Genomic DNA, 26,953 nt, shown 5'->3' with positions numbered 1-26,953 from the left:
ACCCAGCTATATTTGTACTTCCACAGCTTGAGATGTGTTATCTTTAGTTTTTGTCCTATTTTTTCTTACAGTAATGCTGTTTAATCCTTCCAAGTTCAATTTTAATTTCTTCCTTTTAGCTTGCCCCTTGAATCTTCTTTCTACCTTATCTGTTGGAAATTTGTCATTTTCTGTAGACTAGATATTTTGATTTGTGATTTATCTGTACAGTTCATAAAAAAGCAGCAAACTTAAGTTTTAAAAGAGAGCAAGTAAATTAAAAGGAATAACCCACGGTGGTGGTGTTGCGGTAGCATTGTTGCCTCACAGTAAGACGCTGTCCAGTTAGATTCCAAGCTAGAGTGTCCTCTGCGTGGAGACATGCGTGAATGGGCGTACCTTCGTTGAAGGTTGTGCGTCAGGCCTGGCAAGCCGGTATGTAAAAATCAACTGCCAATCATTAGTGGACCAGAGTTCTGCTGTGGCGACCCCTAACCGGGAAAAGCCGAAAGACACAAACAAACATTGAATATTATGAGGCCTTTTTCTAACAAACACAAGTTTGCTTAGTAGCAGTTCTGCAGCTGGTCTTCATGTCGACGGTCTGATAAAGAGAAACTGGTTACTGTCTGGTGGAGATTGATTGTCTGACAGGAAAAAAAGAAAAGAGAAATTGGCTAGGACATAATGTTCTTTGAAAGCATTCAGTGATTTTCCCAGCTAGGGGAGCTATAAAGCTAAGACAAAACCAATTAGCACTTAGTGGAAGCACAGGCTGCACCATACATTTTAGTATGCATAGTTCATTTAGGTTAACTCAAGTCTGTGATTGTGACTTCCAATTTGGGACTTTTCTTCCTATTTGGAAGATAAAACTTCACTTCAGTATTTGAAGATTTACATACTTTTGTCTGTTAGTATTAAGTTAAAAGGTTTTAGGGGGGTATTGGGGGGTGTTTTTTTTTCTTTTTTCGAGGGCTTTCAATAAAACAGGTTTTGTGAGATGTGACATAGGCTGAAATGGGTATGACAAGAAACTGTATAAAAGTTCAACCTGCCAAACAGTGTATGCATGTAACACAAAAGCTGGAACTAAACATTTAACAAAAAGGTGTTGCACATAAAAAGGTGGGAATAATAACTTTTTAATGCAGTGATGCTTTCTGTAATGTGTTTAAATGTCAACGGTCCCACAGATAAATACAAAAAAGAAAGACTAGTGAACTATATTAAAAATGTAGAGTGCAAATAGCAATGTTACAGGAGACCCACTTAGAAAGAACTGAACACATGAATTTGATAAAAGTTTTCAGGATGGTTAATCAGCAGAATACCTGGGACACAGGAAAAGAGGAGTACTTATTAATTGCAAGAGGAGCTCCAATAGTGATGATATGGCATATTTGTAGTGCTAAGGGGCTAACATCAAGGCAGGAGGATTACACTGGTATGTATTTATATTCTACCTAAAACTGCTGTAATGGAGCTTAAGAAAATTCTGGGAGAAATAATCAGTTTTCAGCAAGGAATATTACTTATATGTGTTGACTGATATGTGGTTTGCAACAGTGAAGATGTGTTTGGGGGACCCAGAAGGGAAAGTATAACAAAGGAGAGTAGATTTTGAAGAAATCTATGAAAATATTTGGCATGGAAGATGTGAATTCAGTAATATGACTTCAGAATTTACATATTATTTCCCAAGATTTAAAAACTGGGCTAGGCTAGACGGAATTTACATTTCACAAGAACAAGTGCATTTAATTGAAGGTCTTGATATGCACACAATAATTATTTCAGATCATGTGCCAACAGTAACTAAAATAAAAACCCATGGTAATTAAATAAAATGAGACACTGGCATTTTCTTACCTATCTGTTGAAAATACAGGAATTTAAGGAATGGGTAGTGGAGATTGTTCAGGAGATTATTAGAGAGGAAAGAAATTTCTTCTGAAAACATAGCTAGGGAGTGGAAAAAATTTAAGATGGAGTTTAAAAATAGGGTGGAAACAGAAGAAAGTGAGTAAGAAGAATTATTTAGAGGGACAAAGTGTTCATAGGTTCATAGGTTTATACTAGGCTATCTGCCCTAAGGCATTTATAAGCCTAGCCCAAATTTTTGTGGCTTACGCCACCCCTTATATGAAAAAATACTGTGCCCATTAGTTTGTTGTGCATCTGTCCAGCGGTGACACAGATATGATTCCCGGGGTAAACCTACGATCTCCCATCCACAGGTCTACATTTCTCTTGAACAGAGTCAGCGAGGTGCTCTGCCTCACATGGACCGGGATTTTATTCCACAGCATAGGGAGTCTCTGAGTGATAAATCTATCCCTCCAGCACGTCCTATTTATATCCGTGCTAAGGTTTAAGTCGCTTGCTCTAGTGGTTTTGGTGGATTTGGATTTTTTGAGGTGGAGCATGTCCATTAATTCCGGGTTGGACATGGCCTTGTATGTCAGGCACATGTCACCTCTGAGCAGACGGTATGCGACTGAATAGAGCTGGAGTTTCTTCAATCTGGCAGTATATGACAGATTTTGGAGTCCCTTTATCCTTTTGGTGAGGAACTTTTGGGGTCTCTCCAATTGCTGCAGATGTCGGGTGAGATACATCCCGAATGGGGCATTGTACTCGATCATTGGTCTGATAAGTGAAGAGTACAGGGGAACAATGACCTCACTAGATCTGGATGTGAATCCCTTCATGATCAGGTGGGCAATGTAGAAGGTCTTTCTAACCACTTTAGCAATGTGAGTGTCAAAAGAAAGGCCACTGTCAACCTGGGTCCCCAGGTCCCTGATGACCTCTTCTGTGCTTAGTGGATTGCCACCTATATGGTAGCTTGGGGTTACCTTGTTTTTCCCGAAGGGTATGACTATACATTTTTTGGCGTTTAACTTCAGGCCATGGCTCTGGCACCAGCTATCTGTTTCCGTGAGTCCCTTCTGAAGGATGTTCGTGTCCGATGCACTTTCCACTATGGCGCCCAGTTTGCAGTCGTCTGCAAACTTTGTCAGCCAAAGTCCTCCCATGTTGGCCTGTACTTCTGAGAAGTAGATGCCAAACAATAGGGGGCCAAGGACCGAGCCCTGTGGGACACCACTTGTGACCGGCTTGGAGTCTGACACAGCGCCAGCAACTCTAACCCTGTGGGTTCTGTCCTTAAGCCAGTTTGTAACCCATCTTGTGACATATGGGTTTACATTTAAGCTGGTAAGTTTTTCTACAATACCCGAGTGGGGTATTGTGTCGAAAGCCTTTGCAAGGTCAAGGTAGGCTGTATGGACTGCCTTTCCCTCATCAGTGGCCTTGGTGACTGTTTCGAAGAAGTCGACCAAGTTCAAAAGGCATGATCTTCCCTTGACAAAGCCAAACTGGGTCGGGTCCAATGTCTGCAAGTCCCCTATATCTTTGTTTATGAGCTCCATTATGATCCTCTCCATAGCTTTGCAGACTAGACTTGTTAAGCTTATGGGGCGGTAATTACCAGGGTCCGTGAGGCGCCGCCTTTGTGGAGTGGGACCACAGTTGCCGTGACGCCACTCCTTGGGCACGTATCCTGTGGTAAGGCTGAGATTAAACAGCTGCCTTATGTGCGGGTTTAATTCCTCATTTAGCTCGTAGCACACAGCCGGGGACACCATCCGGTCCCATTGATGCTGTGTTTTTAGCTTTAGAGAGAGCAGCTTTCACCTGCGCATTTGAGATGTCCGGGAGGCTACACTCGGCTGGGATAGTTATCTCTCCTTTAAGGGAGGAGAGGGGGGTGAAGTTTGCACTGATCCTGTCTGCCAGTATGTTGGCAATGTCTGTGGGTTCAGTGATTTTTGTATCATTTTGGACTAATTCTGAGCATATCTGGGAGTTTCCACCCAGGTTCCTAACATAGCTGAAAAAGGCCTTATGATTGTCCTTTGAATTCATGGCAATTTTTCTCTCAAAATTGGCCGTAGTTGATTTTATGAGTGCTCGTATTTTTTTACTAATAATGATCAGGGGTGACTTCCCTTTTATGGATTTTGTTCTATCATGTAACAGCTTTCTCCTCTTATTGTAAAGTTTGTTAATGGCTGGGGTCCACCAGACTGGACGTTTGCCCTTTGTGGAAAGAGTCTTGGTTTTATTTGGGATTGCCTAATCCATGCAGTCCTGGAGGTGTTCATAGAAGGCATTTGTAAGGGCTTCCGCAGCTTGGGTTGTGGTTTCCTCTGGCTCAGGGGCCTTGAAGGATACCACACCAGTCTTGAGTAGTGTGAAGTTTGCTTTAGAGAAGTTCTTCACTATGGTCTTTTGTTTGGGGTGGGGGGATGTGGATTTCCAGTGAGATTAGTTTATGATCAGATCTCACCAATGAGGGATATACTTCGGTGTGGAGCATTTTGTCCCCATGTTTGTGACAATGAGATCTAGTATATTTTCTCCTCTCGTGGGAACAGTGACTAGCTGTTCCATGGCATTTGAATTTATGAACTCCAGGAACCGTTGGGCTAGAAAGTTAGGGCTTGAGTAATGTTCCCAGTCTATATTCGGGTAGTTGAAGTCACCCAATATGATGGTGTTTGGAGATACATTTATACCCTCCAGTGTCTTCAGGAAGGCTGTGTGGGGTTCCTGAGTTTGAGAGGGTGGCCTGTAGCATGCTACAATTTGTAGAGCAGTTTTGCCTATGGTTAGTTGCACCTGGATGGTTTCCGAAGCTGTGCGCGTTGCCACCAACCTGGAGGTGTGGGTATCCTTTATGAATATGGATACACCCCTCCTTTTGTGGTGTGGTCCGGTTTTGGGGCCGAACGCATGATATGAGGTAAAACCTAATAGTGCCGGGTGCTCTCAGGAGCCTTGAACCAGGTTTCAGTTACAGCACAGACATCGATGTTCTCCATACTGAGAAGGGCCTCGAGTGCGTGCATTTTGAGATTTAGACTTCTGGCATTGAGCAGCATTACCCTCAGTTTCTTCCCATTTTTGTTTTCTAGGGTGGTAGGTTTAGAATTTGAGCCTTGCCTAAAAAGGCACTATGGGGTGGCAAGAGCCTTAGCCAATATCCGAATCCTAGGGTGACAGGTGCAAGCCGTCCCTTAGCAGCGTGGCTTGTCAAGCATGTCATCCCAGGCAGACAGACACTGGATCCCCTTTGAATGACACCAGACATTAAGCCAATTGTTAAAGCTGATCATCTTGTCTCTATATTGTGGCATCATTCTTGGTGGTGGAAGGATACTGCTCAGGGTTAGGGTCATACCTGCCTGGGCTACGTAATCAGAGAGCTCCTCTATGTCTCTTTTCATGTAGTCCAGGGAGGTACGTCTCAGGTCGTTCACACCAGCATGGACAATGACTGTGTCATATTTGTACTTGCTGTGGAGTGACCCGAGTGCTTGTGTTATGTGGCGGATTCTAGCGCCCGATAGGCAGCTTACTGTGACCCTCTCCTTGTTCAGCCTGGTGAGTGGGACGTCAGTGTGTCTGACTATGGAGTCACCTATGACAAGTATGTTTGGTGTTGTATTTGGCCTTAAGGGCTGTGACTGCTTTGCACACTGCTTTTATGGTTTATGTGTTGCTTGTGGGGTGTCTTGAGGTAGCAGTTGTTTGGGTGTCTGCTTTGGAGGCCTCTGCTGTTTAGGTAAATGTTTACTCAGAGCCTCCGAGTATGTCTTTGTGTGTTTATGTGTTTGATTCAGTGGAGTGGTAGCATTATGTGAGGCCGGTTTTGTGGTGTGTGTAGTTGCCTTCTCCTCCTGTCTGGTCTTGCCAGTCCTGAGTTGAGAGAGCTCAGCCTCCAGTTTGGCTAAATAGCTGCATCTCTCAAGTATTTGTGTTATGTGGGAGGAGGAGAGGGTTGTCTGTGTACATGAGGCAGTTATAACATTGCCTCAAGATTCCCAGATTCACCAGCTGGACCGGAGAGGAGATTGACAACTGACCTTTGGACATGCTAGAATAATATTGGGAAATCCTTAATTGAAAACAAGGGCCAGTGGGGAGTGAGGGTGTAGTGCTTTTAATTTTTAGTGCTGACTTATATAATTGCTTTAGTGAGCAAGTGCCAGGTAACTTGAGTGCAATGTGTTACAAGTAACTAAATGCAAAACGACCAACAGTAACTTTCTTTCAAGTGAAACAAGGAAATAAGTACAGTAAGCAATGCAGATATCACTAGTGATCCACAGAAGCGCTGAGAAGTTGCGTATTAGGTGGAATTAGCTTCCAGGGAAATAACAAGCAAACAAACAACAAGCATATAAACAAAGCTAGATTCAGCAGGCCTGGATCTAGTCTATGCTAGAGCAAACAAGGTGAACCAATTTCAGTAAGATACAGTTCAAATATTCAGGCACTATAAACCTTTAACCAGAAATTCCCAGCTCAGAAGGGCAGAGTCCAGCCTCTTCTCCCACAAGAGTGCAGACCACGAACCTTCTTAATGTAAAATAACTGGCCTGAAGCCCAAGTGCCTAAACCAGAACTAATACACTTGGACACTGGGCTCTCAATCAGCAGTTCCCAACTTAGAAGGATGAAAGCTACCTGTCCTGCCACCACAGTGCTTGCCACAAACCTTCCTAATGTAAAACAACTGGTCTGAAGCACAAGTGCTTAATCCAAAAGACTTGAATGATAGCTACACTTTAATCAAGTTACAACCAAGCAGTAATAAATACCATTGAATACTTTAGAGAATGTCTGGATTAGTGCTCAAGTTACACAAACAAAGCTAGATCCAAAGCAGTTCCACCATTCTGGTGTTGTAGAATAGGGGAAATCTCACAGAACAAGCAGAGGATCAACTGCAGAATGTTAAGCAGGAAATAATGTATTTCCTCGGTAATATGCACGAGTTTAGAAATATTGTTGTTAAGCAACTGTTTTTGGACAACACTAGAGCACAAAAACTTTTAGCACAACAACTCGGGCAACAGAAAGTTGAAAGAGCTGTCACCAAGCTTAGGAAGCCTATAACAGGATAGGTAACGAGATCTTGTAGAGGTATTAGAAATATTTCGGAAATTCTATGAAAGTCTGTATAAAGCAGAGAAGTATGGAAATCAAGAAAAGATACACATGGAAATGTTTATGGAAGAATTAGATGTGCTAAGGTTAGAGGTAGGTGAGGCTCAATTATTAATGGTTAGGCTAGGAGGAGATGCCAAAATTGATGGATATGAATTGGTGTGGTTTTGTGTAGGGGAGGCAAATGTGACAACATTAACAGAACATTGATGATCCAGAGGGAAGCAGAATGTAAGAAAATACCATTGTTGTTGGTGGGTCTTGGTGTAGAAAAAACATTTGACAGAGTAAGCTGGGACTTTATGAGCAGGGCAAAGGAAGCATTTGCATTTTCCTGAAAAAATTATAAGGTTGATTAGGTGGATATCTAAGGGATTGGAGGCAAAAATTAAAGTGGGTGGGTGGAAAGGTATGATGTTGAAACAGGGAGAAGCTCTGATAATTTCTGCTTGAGCAGAGGAAACAGGTAGGGGTATCTCTTTCCCCGTTGTTATTTGCATTATATTTAGAGACATTGGTAAAGAATGTAAGGGACTCCGAAATTCAAGTATATCATTGGTATGGTAGTCAAGAAAAGCTGGCTCTATTTGCAGATATTATTTTATACGTGGCAAAACTAGAAATAGACATTACAGTGTTGTGGAGCAGTTTGAGATGGTTTCAAATCTTTTTGGGTTACAAAATTAATGAAGTTAAAACAAAATCAATAGTAGTAATGAATTATGTACCCATACACAACTTTGTTCATCAATATCCTTGTTTATGGGGACACAATAAAATGATGTGTTTAGGACTGTGGATTAAAAATGATTTTCATGTGGCAGCTAAGGATATGTGGGAAAAGACTAAACAAAAGATGATACAAAAACTGAGAAAATGGAAGCTTTTTTATGTGGATAATAAGATACATGCAGTTAAATGCTTTTAGTCCCTTTAGGTCACAGGTCAGGCATATTTTTATCCACCAGAGGAGAAGTTGTGGGATAGCAGTTAATAAAGAGTTGAAGGACTTTATCTGGGAGGTGAAAATGGCAAGAGTCAAGTGGGACTGATTCTTCCAGTAGAACAGGGCATATTGGGATTACCCAATTTGAAGGGGTATTTCAGAGCTACACAGTTAAGGCTCCTATGCATAGCACAAACAGAAAACTATAACTCAAACTGGAAAGGTATGATGTTGAAACAGAGAGAAGCTCAAGAAACAAGGAGAGGCTGTGATTTTGAATGCAGACCTTTAAGAAGAATAGCAGTAATTATACAGAATATTGTATCCATCAGGCAGTAGAAAGTTTTCTAAGAACCAAGCCAACATGGGAATGGAGAAAGGAGAGTCTACTGATAGGGATGACTGCAATTAGGGATATAGTCAGTAGGCAAGAGGGGGCTGGAATTTATTGGAGAAAACTGGCAAAGGAACCATGGTATTGGGAGAAAATAACTAGAGAGGGAAATATGATGGACTTAGAAGATGCCAAGAATTTATTTGGACTGCAGGTTAGATCTCTTTCCCTATCAAGGATTGATATCCGAGGGTAGGCAAAGATAAAGAAATAGGGGAGTCCTAAATGAAAGACCAGTGCTGGTGGAGTTTTTAGCATACTCTAGAATAGAAGCTGGCATTAAAAAAGGAATAATTAGTAGAACATGTAAAATATTGCATCAGGTTAGAAAGGGTTAGGAAGGATTAGGAAGAGAGACTGGATAAGCAATTCACAAAGAAACAGTGGAAGTATATATGTATGTCTCCCAAATATGCAACAAAATCTAGAAGATTTAAGATTTTTGCTAGGAAACATTTATATAGATATTTTTATGTTCCAAGTGGACTCCAGGGGATTTTTCCTCTGGTAGATAGCAAATGTTGGAAGAAAGAGGTAACTGGAACATATTTTCTGGGAGTGTGGTGAGACAATGGATTTTAAGGTTTCCCTGAGAGATGCAGAGTCAAAGATGCTGGGTGGGCAGCTTGGTGTGATGACGGTGATTATTTTTCTGAGCTACAATACAGAATTGGGATTGGCTAGACATGGTAAGGCCTTGCTGTTTCTAATTATGGTGACTGCCAAAAAAGCAATTACTAGAAAATAGAAATCAAAATCTAAAGCAACTATATTAGAAATAATGAATATAGTAACAGAAGTACAACAACTGGAAGTGAGATCTTTAGGAAAAGGTAGGAAGGAGCAGATTACATAGGAAAAAATGGGAATTGTGGGAAGAATACATACAGGGGAGGAATGAAGTTTAAAAGAAGGCAGGACTTAAATGAGCTATGTAATGTCTGCTGAAAATGATTGGGTAGAGTAAAAGTGATGTATAATGTTTGCAACTGGGAGTGTGTCAGTATGGTTTATGATGTAAAATGCTTGCAGCTAGGATTCTATTGGTGTGGTTTGTTTTCATTTATATAAATGTATGATTGCATATATTGTAAGTGATGGTTTAATAAAGATATTTCTTGTTTAAAAAAAGGGGGCAGGAATTGAATAATTTATGTAATGTTGCTTAGGTTATATGGTATATAGCAATATACATGAAGCATAATGTTTAATTTTAACTTGTTAATAAAGTTAGGCACATTTACATTTATATAAATGTAGTCAATGTCACAAGTGATAATTCAATAAAGGTGTTTAAAAAAAGCAGCAAACTTCTTAGATATTAATCAGTTTCTTTTTCTTCTGAGTCATTTGTTGTGAATTTCTCCCTTTCTTTCTTTTTTAATTTTCTTCTACATGCTCTGAATCTTTAGATTGCTGAATACTTGTATCCTGAATTCCAAAGTTGTCATCAGTAGTATCATGTTTAGTAGGGGTTGAATGATCTTCACTGGCAGTGAACACTTACTTCCTTTCCTGAATGTGTTCTATTTGTACTTTGTCTAATATTATTTATATAATCAGCATAGTCGTTAATATTTGAAACAACATTTTTTTTGGATTTGCCAATCGCAAAAGTGCAGTCATATTCAGTAAATCTAGATTTACTATTGACATGAGGAACACAAGTCTCCAATGTTATCAGGGTTTACCTTTTATATACACATATCATTTAATACGCTGGGCAAGACAGTTGTGCTTTACCAAATCAGTAATGGCATACTCATTTAAGGAATCTGTTTTCTGCTACAAATTATTAAACAGAAAAGAAAAATCAAAATCAGTACGTCTTAATGCACACCTGTTCAAAACAAAGATTAAGTCCAGGCCACATATTGCATGATAAGACTTTTTATCACAGAAACATACGTGGAACTGTGTGTGTGTGTTTTATGAGTCTGAAAACAAGAAGACCAATTTACTAACTATATTAAATTGTCTTGGCATGTACGCCCGGTGAAGTGATAAAAAGTAAGTGGTAGGACTAAGGCCCTTGGCATTACAACTGTTGGAGAAAACAGAAGTTTCCTAGGTCTCTAAATATCTGCCTATCTGATAATGCCTTGCAAAATTCTCTCTCTCCAGCTGTGTGTTGCCATACATTGCTTATATGAATAAAACGCTCTAGGCTGCACTTAAAGTTTATGAGGACAAAAATTGTATTTTTTTCAGTGAATTCACTTTTTCCTTTCTCTTAGCTATCGTAGGCCTTTTTTGATGCTTATTACTAAAGCTTTTTGAATTGTTTTTGGCCTAGGCCCATTTAAAGCAGTTGTTACAATTTCTGGTAACAACATTAAAAAAATACTGTTATTTCCTGTTTCCCTTTTTTACATTGGAAATAGAATAAGTCCAGATAAAATCACTTTGTCTGGCAGATCTGGGAGACACTCTCTTTCTCTGATAACCTCCCTGTAGGAGGAATAAAGACATCTTGTTGAAGTTTCCAGAAGTTTATTCAGTTCAGTAGGTAGATGGACGGGTAGTGAATACTTGTCTATCGACCTACTGAACTGAATAAACTGCTGGAAACTTCAACAAGGTGCCTTTATTCCTACCACAGGGAGGTTATGAGAGAGAGAGAGTGAGTGTGTGTCTCCCAGATCTGCTAGCTAAAGTAATTTTATCTGCATTTATCCTTTTGTCAGAAGAAAAAATTCAAATGAGTCGCATCTGCCTCAGGTGATGAAATTTCCTTTATTAACAGTTAACCAGATTACACAGCATGTTGGCCAAGATGTCCAGTCTGGACTGATCTGATTTGATCTGATCAACTTGTTTACTGACATCAACTTTTATACTGCAAGCAAAACAACTTTTTGTTACATTTCTGACCGTTTACAGTTGACTATGAAAAACATATAGGATAAACATGTTTATCACAAATTACCTCAAACCCACAGCTAGTACAGAATGTGCAAGAAGTACAGAATGTTCAGTTCAACAAAGGTAGCTCAAATTTTCCAGGACACACAGCCTGCCCCAGTAAATTAACTCTTACTCGGCCATGCGTCCTTATCCCAAGATTCACTGAGCTATAACCAAATCTCTTTATTCTGAAATGCAGAAAACAGATATAATTCAGGTTCATAAGCAATGCTGCATTTTGTTCACAGATGAGGCCCATCTTTGATAGGCATATCCCAACAAATAACATGTTCACTTTGCAAGAACAGGAAAAATACAAATAACAGTATGTTTTAAAACTTTTTCTCAACATTTCCCCCCTGAAAACACTTTTATTTGTCTTTTATTTCAGCAATATATGGTAAAAACTTTTCTTTGCATACATTACTTCATTGGCAAGACAAATTTTTAAACTTCAAAAACATTTGCAAAGAGTCACATTTCAATGTATTCACTTTCACCAGTCTGTTGCAATTGCTGGTACATCGCCTTCGTAACAGCAGTATCAACCAGTCTTTGTAGAAGACCTCTGATACAGGGTATACAACAACAGCCACATACCACCACGCTAGCCACAGCGACTCCAATGGACACCAGGAAACTGCTGATGAGATGATTCCATTTTCCAAACCATGCTTGTAGAAAATCTGTAAAGGGATTATTTACCCCAGAGTTCTCTGCCAATTCTTCGGATAACATCTCCAGACCTTTCAAAGCTCGAGTGATACTTCCATCAGGCGCAGTGTTGTTTGGAATAAAAGTCCCAAACATCTTGCAAACTCCTCCTTCTTTGGCCAGGAGCATATCCAACGCAATTCGATTCTGCCATGCCACCTGCGAGGTGGCCTCCAGTTGTTCAGCAATTCCTTTTAATGCATCTTTGGTATAGTTCACAAAACGCTGCTGGTTATAGTAAATATAGTTGATCCAGTCCACATTCTTATTAGGTTGAATCCAGACAAAGATGGATGTAAAACCAGCTGCTATTTGGTTTATTGCTTTGTATTCATCAGGTACGCCTCTTGGTACGCCAATGCTATCGATGTAGACACCGTTATCGAAAGATTGCTTCGGTGCCTCTCTTTTTCTCCTACTCAACCACTTCGGCTTTATTTCAAGTTCTCTTACGAAACTGCTTGCTGGAACTGGGAAAATGTAGAATGGCAGAATTAACTTTACAAGTACACAAGTTCCCTTCCAGGGAATCGTAAGCCTTGATCTGAGTTTGTTGTCTCCACATAACCACCATACGTCTGCTAAACTATGAGTTTGGTTCTCCAGAAATAAATTCCCATTGCCATTCACAGTAACATTGCAATAGTTCTGTCCCATATTGCCATAATATTTCCCTGTGCCATCCGTGGAAATGCACATATACGAACCTGGATAGGAAATTGCTGCAGGCGGTTTCTCAACTTTGCTTATGACTGGAAAACGCTGAGTTTCATCTTTGCATTTATCTTCAGTTTTGTTGAAGAATAATTTCAACAGACACGTTAGGTTACCTTCATCTTGCATCAATGGGACTGTTGCTAATTGCTGTTTACCTTCAGCACAAGAAATACAGTTCTCACGATGTGCTTCTCGGGTACTATATCTAACCCAAGATAACCATTCATTATGGTGTACGAATCCCGTCTCGAGTAACAATTGTTCTTCTTTTGTGAAGGCAAAATCTGCTTTATTTGTAGCATTCTTAAGGCTTTGTACTTTAAGTTGGAGGGTCCCCAAAGGATCAGTTCTAGTTGGAAGAGACACTCCGATTCCATAAACTCCTGAATCACTTTCTTGTGGTGACACAATGGTTATAGTAACTTCTCTGGTACCTTAGAAATGCGCAATTTTTATTCTTTGTTGTCTGCTTTTATCTTTCTCTGGTATCACTGCACCACTTGTTTCCCATCCATTCACATCTGTTGACCACCAAACATCTGTTGACCACCAAACACTTGACCAGGATGTACAGTCTCTATTGCACAAGTATTTTGCATGAGTCAAGAAATTATTATTGTCCCATTTAGAACAGTCCAAAATTCCTTCACAAAGTTTCACCTTAAACACAGTAGTAACACCTGTTTGTGCTTGCAGCACCACCATTCCTTTTTCTCTTGCAACTGTTCCTTCTCGTATGGACATATTTACTTTCACCACCAAAATCATCATCATGTGACAGTTCAAGTACCAGTTGAACAGGGCCATCCTCCCTAAGGACTACCTCACGCCATTGGTTTCTTCACTGGGTTTGAGACGAACTAACCCCTATTGGGCTAATCCCCCTTTGTAACCAGACTTTGCGCTCAGAAGTCCGGTGGAGTTTGACCAATATCAATGGCAGAAGGAAGAGCCTTGAGTTTTTTTTACAGTGGGTGATATGAATCCACAAAGTCCTCTCAGCAATCTTTACAGCCGTAGGTGTCGAGATAAGTGCTTGGTATGGGCCTTCCCACCTGGGAGATGACCAATTCTTTCTCTTCACAATTCGGATCCACACCCAGTCCCTGGGTGCCACGCTTAACAAGGTTTCATTTCTGGAATCTGCAAAGGAGTCATTGGTTACAAGAGATTTGACATTTAGCAGCTTCTTCATATAATCCGCTAGATCCTTGCCCCCCTCATGTTCTGCTGGCAACAATCCTTGCCACTGCGGGATGTAATATGGTCTCCCAAACAAAAGTTCAAATGGTGTAAGTCCTTTGTAGGAAGGTGAGATTCGCATGTACAGGAGTACCAACGGAAGGCACGCAGTCCATGACCTATGTGTTTCTGCCATTAGTTTGTGGAGCTTACTCTTCAAGACACCGTTGTGTCGTTCCACCAGTCCAGCTGATTGGAGATGGTAAGCACAATGATTCTTGAGATCAATTTGAAACACTTGACCCAATTTCTGAACAACCTGGTTAACAAAATGAGACCCATTATCACTGTAAATGCGTCTTGGTAGGCCAAATCGGGGAATTATTTCTGTAGTCAAAAGCTTTGCTACTGTTTGTGCATTCGGATGCTTCACTGGAAAAGCTTCTACCCATTTAGAAAAAGCATTAATAATGACCAAACAGAACCTTTTTCCCTCTGAGGGTGTCAATTCAATAAAGTCCATACAGAGTGTGTGGAATGGATATGGAGGGGTAGGGAATGCCTGCTGAGACTTTTTAACTCCTCCCTGAGCATGATACTTTGCACATAATAAACAAGATAAACAGAATTGCTTTGCATAAGTTGAAAACCCTTTACACCAAAACACCTTAGACACTATCTGAATCATCGTCTGTACTCCTACATGGGCAGGTCCATGGCTAACCAATGCCGCATACCTAAAAAGGTTTGAGGGTAATACCATTTTGCCATCTGATGCCCTATACAACCCACTCTGAGTGATACCATATTTTACCCAACAACATTTTTACTTCTGTGTCGTCAATGTTTGCATTACTTTTAGTGTCTCTAAGTCTAAGAGGTGTCCGGGCTCCTAATCATTATCATGTAAAAGCAAATCATTTTCTTGAGCTGCCTTTTTTGCAGCCATATCAGCAAGTGTATTTCCCTTGGAGACAGGATCTTTTCTGTTGGTATGTGCGGAACATTTACATACCGCTATCTGAAGTGGTAGTTGCACTGCATCTAACAACTGTAAAATTAAATCTCTGTGATTTATTGGTTTGCCTGTCACAGTAACCATTCCCCTATTCTTCCATAGTTGAGCAAAAACATGTACAGTGGAGAAAGCATATTGACTATCTGTATAAATTGTCACTTTTTTACCCTCCCCTAAGGTACAAGCTCGAGTCAAAGCCACCAACTCAGCTGCCTGTACAGAATAAATGTTTGACAATCCTTTTGCCTCCAAAACTTCAGTTTCTGTGGTGACAGCATACCCTACTAGTGTTTTTCCTACAGTGTCTTTATTTGCTGATCCATCTACAAACAAAACGAGATAAGACTCTATCAATGGAATATCCGTTAAATCTGGTCGGGGAAGTACTTTGTCATGAATGCTCTCTAAACAAACGTGTGGAGTACCTTCTTCTGGAGTCGGCAAAAGTGTCGCCGGATTAAGAGTAGTACATCTTTCTATGGTCATATGAGGCTGTGTCAGCAGCACTGTCATACATGACAAATGTCGACTAGGAGATAAAAAGGTTATCTTATCTTGCAAAAGTATAGTAGCTACTGAATGTGGAACCCGCAATTGTAATGGGTGAAACAAAACTAATGATGCTGAGGCTTGTACTGCCATGGCGGCCGCCACCACAGCTTGAACACAGTGTGGCAATGCCCTTGCAACAGGATCTAATCTGGAGGAGTAAAAAGCTATCGGCCTCTGTTTATCCCCATGTACTTGTACCAGAACCGAAGTCATATATCCTCCCTTACAATCAACCATTTGTACAAATGGCTTGGAATAGTTCGGAAAACCCAAAACAGAGGATCCTGCTATCAATTGCTTAATTCTAATAAATGCTTGTATTGCCTTATTTGTCCACTGTATATTATTCTTAGCCGCCATGGGAGTATCGTAGATCAGTGGGGTCAAGGGCCCTACTTCCTCAGCATAGTTAGGGATCCAACTTCTACAAAAATTAGTCACACCTAAAAAGGACATCATCTCCCGCTTAGTCGTAGGCATAGGTGCCTCAAGAATTGCTTGTTTTCTTTTGTTCTCCAATTGTCTACCTGCCTGCGAAATTAAATAACCCAAGTAATTTACTTGTGCTTTCCATAATTGTAGCTTTTCTTTATTTACCTTATGTCCTTGCTCAGCTAAAAAACTAAGAAGGGCAAGGGTATCCTTTCTACAACTTTCCTGCGTGGGTGAAGCCAACAAAATATCATCTACATACAACAGAACCTGGCTTCCCTCTGGGGGGACAAACTGTGCTAAATTTGCAGCCATTTCTTGTGCGAATATTGTCGGACTTTCACAATAGCCCTGTGGCAATCTGGTGTAGGTGTATCTTTTACCTTGATAAGTGAATGCAAACCAAAATCTACTCTCCTTATGTAGTGATATGGTGAAAAAGGCATTGCTTATATCTATGACAGAAAAATATCTGTGCTGAGGTAATAAATCATTAAGTAATGTATAGGGGTCAGGGACCACCGGTGCTCTTGGGATCACAGCCGAATTAACTGCTTGTAAATCCTGAACCAACCTCCATGACCCATCTGGTTTCTTTACAGGAAACAACGGAGTATTGCAGGGCGAATCTGGGCATTCAACAAGAATTCCTACCTGTTTTAGCTGCTCAATGACTGGCTTAATTCCTTCCTCTGCTTGTTTACTTAGCGGGTATTGGTGCTTACGAGGTCTAAAACCTGACTTTGGAGTTATACAAACTTCACCTGCTGTTTTCATCAGTCCTACATCCCCTTTACTTTTGACCATAAATCTACAGGTAAGGCACTTAACGCACTATCTTCCTCTTGAGTTAGGAGGATTTGTCATGCCATTTCTGTTTTGTCATCCCTGAGGTGCACACTTGGTTGTGCCCAAGTCACCCAATTTAATCTTTGTACCTGGATCTGTTGATCCTTCAACTGACTTTCGGACATTGTGTCCCAATTTGTTACCTTTTTCGCCAAATCTACCCAATGTGTCCCCACCGCTTTAGTAATTGAAATATGTGGGCTATAACCTGAGCGATATAAAGAACTCATTTCCTTGGTCAAAGTACAGGTCACTACTGTATTACCTTGCTTATCCCAAAACATATCATTGAAAATTATCCTTGCAGATTTGGGCCTAAAGAATTCTTTTTCAAATTCTTTATCCGGACCTGTCTGTAGTACATAGTACAATGTAAGTGCACCGCAACCTGCGATGACCCGCTCCTAGATTTACTTAAAGCTGGGTTGATCAAATCTGTATCAACCCTCCCCGGCCCGTTTGAAATCAAGTCCTGGCTATACCAATAAAACAAGTCTTGTACTCCTTGTACCACCAAGCCATCCGCTAACCTTTTTGCCTCAATGCCTTTAGGTGTGAAAATTGCTGCTATTCCAAACAAATGCATCAAATCTCTTCCCAACAAATTAACTAGACAAACTTTCGATATAATTGCCCTACACCTAACAGTTTGGTTTGTTTACGGATCTGTGAACAATAGAGGATGAGACAGTGGTTCCTTATAGATTTTCCCATTTGCCGCTTTCACAAGGACAAACTCATCTGTTTCGCAGTTCGGGGGTAGAACTGCTGGACCCAAAAGTGTACGCGATGCACCTGAATCACATAAAAACTCTTTCTGTCCCTCAACCAAAAACTCTATCATGGGTTTTTGATCCAGATGCATAGCAATACCCCAATGTGCCAGGTTTATGACTTCACAGTCACAATCCCGCCCTTCCTTCATTTCCTGGGTGTCCTGACATTCATCGAAGAGAGTGTCTGCCTCATCATCATCACAATCATTCTCGCTTTCTTCTTCTCTGCAATAATCACAATAATGAATTTGGCGCCTTCCTTTACTATCATATAGACATGTGGAGCCCTTGTTCGTAAGCTGTGGGGGATGTTGCCACTCTTCGCAGTCGGCAGCAAAGTGCCTACATCTACTGCATTTAAAACATTCTCCACGTTTTAACCTCCCCTCATATTCCTCTGAATGTCCACCCGGTTTATTCAACGTGTCCCATTTAGGGCCCCCACATCTTTGTACGCCACCACGGCGCCCTTGCCCCCTTTGGTCCTGTACCAAAAATATACCACCATCATCCCCTACTGCTAACAGTTGTATTTTCTTTTTCTTTTTTAAATTGAAATGTCGCTCAGCATGCCGTGCATATTCAAACAAAGGTTGCAGTCTACATGTTCTGTGATCAACCATATGCTTAGTTATAAAACTATTTATCGGAGCCTTACAGCCTTTAAGAAAAGCGTTTTTCAATTGCTGTTCGTACGGACTATCAGTAGTCTGATCCTGCGGAATCATCATTCCACAATGGTTATTGAACACTTCTGTCAATCTTACAATATAATGATCTACAGATTCATCATCATTTTGGATGCATTGATTTTACTGTCCAATCTGCTCTATGTCCTCAGAAAACTTTTGAAAATTAACCTTGGGATGAGGAATACCATCTGTAGCTCATTTTATATCCTCTAGCCCAGGGACGATAAACTAAAATAGTTGGCTCTTGTCCAACATCCCCTGCTTGTGGGTTTGCAACTTGTATTAAGGGAAGGGCTTCTGAGTGGTCAGAAAGTTTAATAGCCCAACGTCCTTGCCATGCTGGTCCCGACCTTAACTGCATAGGTTGGTCTACCTGTTGCAAAGCAACCTTGGGTACTATGGGAATTTGCGGGTAAATTGGAGGGGTCACAATGTTTCCTTGAGCAGCCAATAACCCACCCTGCTGTACAGATCTCACATCTTCAGACTGATATTGAGCAGGTTCCGCTGGTACAGCAGCAGCAATTTCTCCATACGGTGGGGCAGTTGCCTGCCTTTGTACTGCACAAACTGTATGCTCATCCTCCTTATCTAAAAATAAAGCTACTTTTCCACTTGGCACCAGTGATCCCTTTTGATTTATTTTTTCTTTTTCCTGGCACCGTTTTTCTTTTATAGCTCGTTTATTTGCCTCTTCTAACCATTTTTGTGCTTGGGGAAATCCGAATTGTCTTTGTGTTTTAGTTCTAGTTCCCACATCTCTTTTCAAATCTCTAACCAATTTTGCACAGGCATTCTTATTCAGTGTACCATCAAAATCATATCTCGACTTCCACTTTTTCAAAAATTTAACATTATTTTTGTTTAAGCCTTTCATATACTTAGCATCAACATTTAAACAGGCATCACTGTCACACTTGCAGCAACTCGAACCCATGTTTCCCCTAGATTTTTTATTTTACCTTTCCTTTTTTTTTTTTTTTCCTTTTTCAGGTATTTACAACTGTATCAAAATTATTTTACAGGGCTTATTATAAAATGGGACTATCTTAACGGGTGACCCTAACAAAATAATCTTAACAAGTAATCCTACCCATCCTTAACTAAAAATAAAACCTTGTCGACAAGATTAAATTAAATTAAAAGAAATTTATTTTTCATCCTACCTGAACCAGATGAGACTCCGTTTCCCCTTTTCGTTCAGAAACTGTCCCTCAGATAGGGATCAGAGAGCGGCCGGCCTCCTTTCAACGACAAATCAGTCGGAGGGCTTTCAGTCGAGGGAATCTTAAGATGAGAAACCCTCACCTACACAGGTTTTATGGTCTCTCTGTCAGTCTGATCCGTATCTTCGTAGAGGTTTCTGGTCCGAAGGACCAAAATGTCAGAAGAAAAAATTCAAACGAGTTGCATCTGCCTCAGGTGATGAAATTTCCTTTATTAACAGTTGACCAGATTACACAGCATGTTGGCCAAGATGTCCAGTCTGGACTGATCTGATCTGATCAACTTGTTTACTGACATCAACTTTTATACTGCAAGCAAAACAACTTTTTGTTACATTTCTGACTGTTGACAGTTGGCTATGAAAAACATATAGGATAAACATGTTTATCACAAATTACCTCAGCTAGTACAGAATGTTCGAGAAGTACAGAATGTTCAGTTCAACAACGGTAGCTCAAATTTTCCAGGACATTCAGGCTGCCCAGTAAATTAACTCTTACTCGGCCATGCGTCCTTATCCCAAGCTTCACTGAGCTATAACCAAATCTCTTTGTTCTGAAATGCAGAAAACAGATATCATTCAGGTTCATAAGCAATGCTGCATTTTGTTCACAGATGAGGCCCATCTTTGATAGGCATATCCCAACAAATAACATGTTCACTTTGCAAGAACAGGAAAAAGACAAATAACAGTATGTTTTAAAACTATTTCTCTTAACACCTTTATACTCTTTCATCTTACTCCTGCCACCCTCTGGGTCACATGTGATGTGCCAGACTTCACTTGAGTCCTTTGGATTACCTCTGTTTTCTTTTCTTGAATTAGAGGAGTTTTCTCTTTTGCATAATATTTGGGCAGCTGCCTCCATCTTTAAGACAGAGCACAGTTCCACAAGTGTGCATATAGGAGGATGATTCCTCCCAAGAACTGGCATGTTGTATGTGTAATATTGATGAGATACATATATTTGTAAAGAAATTTTCTTCTGCACTTAGACATGAAAAAAGATCAGTTACTGTATCAGTTACAGCTGCACATCATACCCAGTCTTGACATCATCAGTTAGCACCTTTTAATATCAGAAAAGCCTTCCACTGACCTCAGACCTGCAAGTGTCAAGTAGGCCAAACTGACTGAGGTCCTTCCTCAGCTTCCCAGACCTATTTCTGCTGAAGAAAGAAGGAATTCCATGAGTTTTAACTTGCTTCACCAAATGTTCTTAGGTAGGGCATGTGAAACAGGGAGCAAGTGGATTCACTGTCTGAACTGCCTGTAGCTGACCATAGTTTTAAGGAGGGTACTGATTCCTCTATGTCCCTGCCACTGAATATCCTCATTATGACCCCATGTTTGGGGAAATACCTGGAGATAATGTCTTAGAGAAGGGGCTGGTCTATTGAACTCATGTATATTTTCCACAGAAGATGCTGTAGGAGGTCTTCAGGTTGACCCAACAAATTTGCTTGTTTCTTCCACTTGTGGATATTTTTAAATGTAGGCACTGCCACCTCATGGTGGAGGCTGAGAATAATAGATCCTGGCCCCAAGAAAGGTGACTGTGTTTTTCATTCTCCAAGAGTTTCGAGTTTCTTGCCTTAGACTTCTAAACTAGATTATTTGGCTTTGAGAGGTGCTTTTGAGATGATTCCTACACCCATTGAGTCATCCCCCATTACAAGGTGTTCAGAGCAGTGGGCAATTTTGAGAAGCACATGTACATCTCCTTATGCTTGTCCTTGAGGGCTCTTATTTACTTGGCCCACATGTTATATTTCAGGGGGATATCTGTGAATTAAATACAGCAAGCCATCATCCAAGTACTAGGTGGACCAGGTCAGGGGCAAGTTGCTATCACAGTCTGCAGTGTTGTTCACATTGGCAAACCCTACAATACATGTTTCCTACATTGCTGTTTGAAGCTTCAGTCAAGGCCATGAAATACATAAGTGATGTTGACATCCTACAGAAGGGCCTTACTGAGACCATAGGCTTAAGTTCAGTGCCAAAAAATGTGTTGTCATCCCCTTTGGGAAAAACCCGGTTCCCATGAATTACCAGATCGATGGTAGCCCACTGAATACAGAAGGCGAGATCTGGGAACACAGGTTGACAGCAACCTCTCTTTTGACCACCACATTGCCACTATGGTCATAAAGTCCTTCTATGTGGCACATCTCAATACTAGAGGTTTTGCATCCAGGAAGAAAGAGGTCATTGTCTCCCTTTACTCTTCACTCATTAGGCCAATCATCAAGTACAGTGCCCCATTTGGCATGTACCTCACTAGACAAGTGCAACAACTGGAGAGGCCACGAAAGTACCTCGCAAGGAGGATCCTAAGCCTTAAACACTTATCCTATATGGACAGACTTAAAAAAAACTCCAACTATGTGTCTCATATCGCCTACTTAGAGGTAATATCTGCTTGACTTACAAAGCAATGTCTGACCCAGCTCTGTTAGAAATGCTACATCTAAAGAAATCCTAGTCCCTCCGCAACACACACTCCGGAGACCTCAACCTCATTACCACAATCAACAGAACATGCTGGAGGGACAGGTTCATAACCCCGAAACTGACCATGCTATGGAATAGACTTCCCATGCATGTCAAGCAGAGCACCTCACTGGCCCTCTTCAAGAGAAATCTTGAGTGGATGGGAAATAGAAAATTCACCCCGGGGATCACTCCAGTGGCTCTACTCTGCAGATGCACTGGGAACTAAGGTTGGGTGGCACGATGCCAGGGTAATCCTATGGGTTAGGCTTGTAAAGGCTCCAGGACCATTAGCCTATACACAACTATGAACCTATAATGATTCACCAAAACACACATTTTGCTGAAGACACCAAGGCAACCTTTTTAAATTCAGTCTTTCAGGGACTGACTTGGGGGCTAAAATCAAACCACACATTGAAAATCTAAGGAAAGGAAAAAATGGCTTTTGGAGCTGCTGGTGTTGCATTTCTCCTTAATGCCCCTTTTCCTGGATGCAGAGAAGACCTTACCATATATGTAAGTATGGGCAATAACCACAAAAGCAACAGTCTTAAAGGAGCATTGATTCTCACAGGTTTTCAGAGTGGTCATGGATCCAGATTTTCAGAATGGTCATGGATCCAGGAGGGATTCGTGATGATCATTAGGGTGCCATTGATGACATTTGGTGGTTCTGCTGTAGCTTTGAGTCCATATGTGACTGTTTCCCAGTTAGTTCAATTGGGAGATGTCTATTCCTTCATCTGTAAGCATGGAGAGCCATGACAAAAGACGGATGGGTCTACATGAATATCCAGGGGTTAGAAAATTCCATGCCCCTTCCCATAGTTGGAAGTACCATGCATCCATTCATAAACCATTTTCCCATGTTTGCACATGGAGCTGGAGTGTCACATCAACAGTGGCAATCATCTAGAGTCAGTGTTCACACCACTGGGTGGCTAGTCCTGCCACTGAGCAGGAAGTAGTACTCTGTCTGAAAAAAATAGCAAAGAAAGGGATAGTATACCTCTTAAAGAAATTATCTAAGCACCCTGAGTACCTTTGGCCAGAGAAGTATTTTGCATAGTTTTTGTGCAGTTAATCCTAGCTCAAAAAGAATGGTTGTGCTCATTGGATTAAAGTCACAAGGGAGGCTAGGAGGCCTCTATATTTCTTAACTGCAGCCATATATCTCAACTGGCCCTGACTTTTGCCTAGTATTTTGCCATCTCCGTTGTAAAAAATGTTGATATTTTAGACTTTTGCTGCAAATCACAGTCTGTCAATTCCAGACATTAGAATTCTAAACTTCTTTAAAATGTGCATGTTGAGCAAAACCTGTTCTGTTAACTTTTTAAGGGAGTAAGAGCAATATTTACAAATTATCCCTGATATTTGGCTTTGCCCCCCATTATTTTTAGCTTTGTCTAGAGTTCTTGAGTAAAGACGTTTAGAGCTATGGTTGGTGATACTCATTTCTGAACTCTGTTTGGTCTCCCCTCAGCCCTGTGTGTGTCTAAGAAATGCATGGTGACTGTAAGCAGCTCACCCAAAAATGCAGGGGACCAGTGTGTTCTTTGTTCTCTTACTCAGATGGGTGTATCCAATTGTCTTATCCATTCAGAACTTATTATTAGTGAGGAAGTCTGTTATGTTATTGCATTCTATAGGAGTTACACTGAGTCCTTTGAAGTCATGGCCACAACCTACACTGCTACTGTCGCAGGTTGCAGTTTGAACACAAAACTATGCAGAACAAGGCTGTCCAAGGACATAATCCAGTCTGTCCAAGAAGTGGTGTCTTCTTTTCCCACATTTGTGATCGCTACAATGCATGTTTGTTTCAAGGTTCCTAGTCTTCATGATGGCAGCCATTCCTATGGTTCCTCATGCCAGATTCCTTATGACAGTTCTCATTTGACTATACAGGCCCAGTGGTCTCAGAATAAGGATCCCATCTTCTTTATGAGATGCACACTTGCCATGGTGGATAGATCTGAACAGTTTCTTCCTTTGTAATCCTTTCCACCTACCCCTCCCTCCTTGTTGACAATTACTATGTGTAAATCAACTGTAGGGAGGGTGGAGGAGATTTCAGGGAGCAACAGTACAGATTGTTTTTATATCTTTAGAACTACCATGCCATGTCCATATACTGGAAATAAGAGCAGTCCTCTTGACCTTCAGGGCCTTCTTGGACTCTCTTCCTGTTGAAACTTCTTACTATGCAGTTGGACACAGCGGAGTCATGTGCTACATCAGAAGGCTGGGGGGCATGTGGATGATTCCCTCCCTATGCAGGGAGACTGTGAGACAGTGGGAATAGATAACTATTAGTTTACCACTTCCTTGTTGCTGTTCACATCCTTGAGGAGTGTAGCCATTGGTAGACAAACTAAGGAGATCCTTGCTTCTGATCCCTCAGCACCTCAGTAGCTCAGAAATTCTCTGGAAATGGAGAAAACCCTGCTTTTACCTCTCTGCCTGTCCATCCAGTATCAAGTACAGCAACTCTTTGCCCCTCATTCCATCACTAGGGAATCCCCAAGGGATACTATTATGTGATGCTACACTTTTCCTCATTTCCCCTGAAATTCACTCAGAAGGCAGTTCCCTATGAAACCAAAGCTGTCATCTTAGTTTGTTATTGGTGCTGGCTGATCTGGTTCCCTTTGCTACTGCCTAGTCTTGTACAAAAGTCATTGTTATTGAAACCACTGAGAATGTTACTTACCCATAGATCGAAAAGCACTCGGACATCCATGTCTCATGGCTGGTGTTGGGCTTCTCTGCTTTCATTTGTAGATACCTGCCCCGTTCTCCAAAGGTCCACCACCAGGTAGACTTATAAAGACACATGGACATCTTTCTGTATGCAAAGGGTAAGGGTTTGGTTCTTTTTTTTTTTTTTTTTTTTTTTTTAACTCCCTTTCCTGTGTCTTTGGACTGTCATGGAGAAGTATTTGAAGTCAAGCTTAAGTTATTCAGCTTTTAAAGCACATGTGACTGCTATTTTATGCAGGATTAGATTTAGATTCCTTAGTGTTGTTGAAGGTATACAACGCCTTCCTCAAAGTCCCCCTTTTTTGAGGCCTCTGCTGTGAGTTCATTATCTTCATGAGGCTTATATTTTGTTAAAGAAAATGACTGACGTGGCTTCTTCTGAATCCACTGATTTGAAGTTTGTAATAAGGAAGGCACTTTTCCTAGCCATTACATCAGTCAGAAAGCTTTCGGTATCACAAGCTCTAACTGTAGTTTTCTTATTTGGTGCTTCATAAAGAAGTCTTTAAAAAGAACTCCTGTTTTAGTAAGCCTAAAGTTGGATCTTTATATCTTTAGAGATACTGAGTTATAGTTCTTAAACATGTGTGTGTGTGTATATATATATATATATATATATATATATATATATATATATATATATATATATATATATATATAAATAGAAACACTAGAGAATGTCGACATACTGAAATGCCGAATTTCTGTACTTCGAGACTGACTACACGAAAGTGCAGTTATGCGAAACTGCAGTATGTCGACTACGGAAATTCCAAATCTGCTGTCGTGGTGTCACATTCGTGATTTGCAGTGCGGTTTGTGGATTTCTCTGGGGTTTTAGGTAAGTCGTCTTTGTGTAAGGGTATTGGCTAGGGATGTTAGTGTGTGTGTGTGTGTGTGTGTGTGTGTGTGTGTGTGTGTGTGTGTGTAGTGGTTTTTGTAAGTTTGTGTGTGTTTAGTGCAACCACGGAGTTAGTATATATAAGTAGGGGGTGTGTAGAGGGTGCACGGGGGCTTGCACCCCTGCTTATAGGTAGGGTAGGTGTGTGTGTGTGTGTGTATGGTCACGATTGTACTATTTGCGGTTTTGTGTTTTCGGGTATGTGGGTGTTCAACTATTCAATCTCGAAATACTGAAATTCGACATTTCAGTATTTCGAGATTGTCTAGTGAATCTATCTATTTATATATATATATATATATATATATATATATATATATATATATAAAAAATATACATACAGAATGGTAATGAGCAGAAATTACAGTTAAAAAGTCCAGGTATAATTCATGGATTTCATCTCATAAAAATGGAATTCCATTTTTTTTTGGTGTGTGTCCTGTAACATTACAGTTGGCCAACCATGTATTTAGTTGGTCTATGCAGTGTCTTGTGTTCATAGGTGAGTACTAGGCTAGTGGCCCTGGAGCCTATATAAGCCTAGCCCAAGAAGATTCCCGGGCATCATGCCGCCCAAAGTTAGTTCCTAGTGCCCCTGAAGTGATCCCTGGGGTGAACTTCTTATTGCCCGTCCACTCATCAAGATTTCTCTTAAAGAGGGCCAGTGAAGTGCTCTGCTTGACATGAATGGGGACACGAGTATGGGAAGTCTCTGGGTTAGGAACCTGTCCCTCCAGCATGTTCTGTTTATTGTGGTAATGAGGTGTAGGTCCCTGGAGCATGTGGCATGGAGAGATTGAGAGTTTTTTAGGTGTAGCATATCTAGCAGCTCTGGGTCAGACATGGCTTTGTAGGTCAAGCAGAGATCGCCTCTAAGTAGGCAATACGAGACTGGAGTTTTTTGAGTCTGTTCATAGAGGGCAAGTGTCTAAGGTCTAAGATCCTCTTAGTGAGGTATTTTTGTGGCCTTTCCAGCTGTTGTAGGTATCTAGTGAGGAACATACCAAATGGGGCATTGTATTTTATAATAGGTCTAATGAGGGACAAGTAGAGAGGGATTATGACCTCTTTCTTCCTGGATGAGAAACCTTTTGTAATGAGATGTGCCACATAGAAGGACTTTCTGACTATGCTGGCAATGTGGTTATCAAAGGAGAGGTTGTTGTCAACCTGTCTCCCCAAGTCTGTTATCACACCTTCAGTGTTTAGTGGACTACTGCCTATGTGGTAGTTCATGGGCACTGAATGGGGATGACAATGCAGTTTTTGGCATTGAGCTTAAGGCCATGGTTCTGGCACCAGTCATTGGTGTCAGTGAGGCCTTTTTGTAGAATGTCTACAGCAGTTGGAGAATCAGTAATGGCTCCCAGTTTGCACT

General features: G+C 40.9%; 1 protein-coding gene across 1 annotated transcript in view; it reads left to right on the top strand.

Annotated features, from left to right (window-relative positions):
- Nucleotides 1-26,953, top strand: part of RPH3AL (rabphilin 3A like (without C2 domains)) — a 2,297,739-nt gene that overhangs the window by 13,367 nt on the left and 2,257,419 nt on the right. The gene's annotated exons all lie outside the window — the stretch shown is intronic.

The sequence above is a fragment of the Protopterus annectens genome, chromosome 13.part0 (genome assembly GCF_019279795.1).
Source record: "Protopterus annectens isolate FY-2018-M chromosome 13.part0, PAN1.0, whole genome shotgun sequence".
NCBI classification, from domain to species: domain Eukaryota; kingdom Metazoa; phylum Chordata; order Ceratodontiformes; family Protopteridae; genus Protopterus; species Protopterus annectens.
Note: the sequence above shows the minus strand (reverse complement) of the source record. Positions and strands in the feature narration are given on the sequence as shown.